A 1,784-nucleotide genomic window follows, 5' to 3' on the forward strand; every position below is an offset into this window, starting at 1 on the left:
CTCGTCTCGTCTCTCTCTCTCTCTCTCTCTCTCTCTCTCTCTCTCTCCTCTCTCTCTCTCTCTCTCTCTCTGTCTCTCTCTCTCTCTCTCTCTCTATCTCTCTCTCTCTCTCATTAAATACAGTATAGAAAATCGTGTGCTAAAAAAATGTGTGAGATCGGAATATGAATTCTCCAAATGTTTTGGGTATTAAATATTGACTACTCAAAATAGTGAAAACAGAATATTCTTATTGAAAGCAGTCTCTGGATATAAAATGTTTGTACATAAACCAAATAGATGATTAAAAGTTGTTGTCATTTTCCTGTACAAAGTTAATACACTAGATTACTTCTTTGCTAACTATCAATATGTGGGCTCTGAATGGTGTCATGTATGATTGAGAGCTTGGTTATTATAGTCTGTAATTTGGCACATGAGAGTGGTGAAGACCATCAAAACTGCTGCTTTAGAGCATCAAGCTTGGAGTGCCTTTCAGCCATGGTAGTTATTTCATCTGGCGTTTTGATACTCTTTCAAACCATTTCTGTGTTTTATTTCAATATTTCTTTTAAATAAATTTCTTCCTTGGCTGTTTCAATTCATTACTGAATATTCATATTGTTTTGTCCATTTTGATGAGGTTAGTGCATGTGCTACTATATATCATTTTTTCACCGATTAGGCAATTATACCTTACACAGTGTTTGTATTGCAGATTCAGAAAGATATAGATATGCATGGATACATCATTCAGACAGAGGCAATTGAATTTCTGGAGCCAGTCACCAGCCTTCCTTTGGATGATTGTACGTAAGACACTACTATGAAGTTGAGCTTTATTGCATTGTTAATGGGAATTTTGATTGCAATTGTTGAGTTTTATGAAGAATTAACTCAGTGATGCATAGTGTCCAAGAACTATGACAGTGAACTAAAGAAGGTTTAAGGCTATCCTTCTTTTCTTATCAAGTGTGCTTCTTCTGGCAGTTCTTCAGGTCAGCTAATAATACTGATCACGGTAAATAAAATGTTCAGAACTAAAATGTTGTAAAGTTCTTTGTTAAGGTTGAGGAAGAGTGCAGTTTGGGAAATTTTTACAGATAGATAATGCCTATTAAATTGTATTTACATGTTTCATGAACTTCTTGGGTGAGTTACAATTTACAAATTGATTGAAGCCCTCCAAAACTGTGTTCCTTGCCAAATAGTAGTTTGGGTTTGTATACTTACCTTCGAGAGAAAGTTTAGATGGGTCAACAACTCAACATATCCCGGTCTTCATGTTCTAATTTTTGCCATTGAGCCTTACCAAAAATAATAACCAAATGAAAGTCTGTTTCCAGGTGATGATATTCAAAAAGGTTGAAACGGATATAAAGAAGAAAAAGAGAAAGTGCATGAAATTACAGCGATGATGATATTTGGTTGTGTGTGTCATGACCTTCGACTTTGACAAACTTTTGCTTTCTTTTCAGGTCCACATGTCAAAGCTGATCGAAAACATGTTGATAATGAGTGCAAAATGCTTGATCGTTTTGGGTAAGTGTTTAGAAATTGATGACAGATAAGTTTCTGAAAACCCGTAGTTGCATTGTGTTGTGTCAAAGGTTTATTTTTGTCTTTGTTATGTTCTTCATTTTTGGTAAGATTGATTAGTTTCCTTCATATTTTGCAGAATTTGGCTGCTAATTTGAGTTTTATGTGCTCACGTCCCACCGTGCAAGATTGGAGTCCCTTAGTCAGTTTGTATCTTCCTTGTAGTCATTGAACAAAGAATCCACCATAAGTCCTCTCTCTCTCTC

Source organism: Fragaria vesca, linkage group LG7 (genome assembly GCF_000184155.1).
Source record: "Fragaria vesca subsp. vesca linkage group LG7, FraVesHawaii_1.0, whole genome shotgun sequence".
NCBI classification, from domain to species: domain Eukaryota; kingdom Viridiplantae; phylum Streptophyta; class Magnoliopsida; order Rosales; family Rosaceae; genus Fragaria; species Fragaria vesca.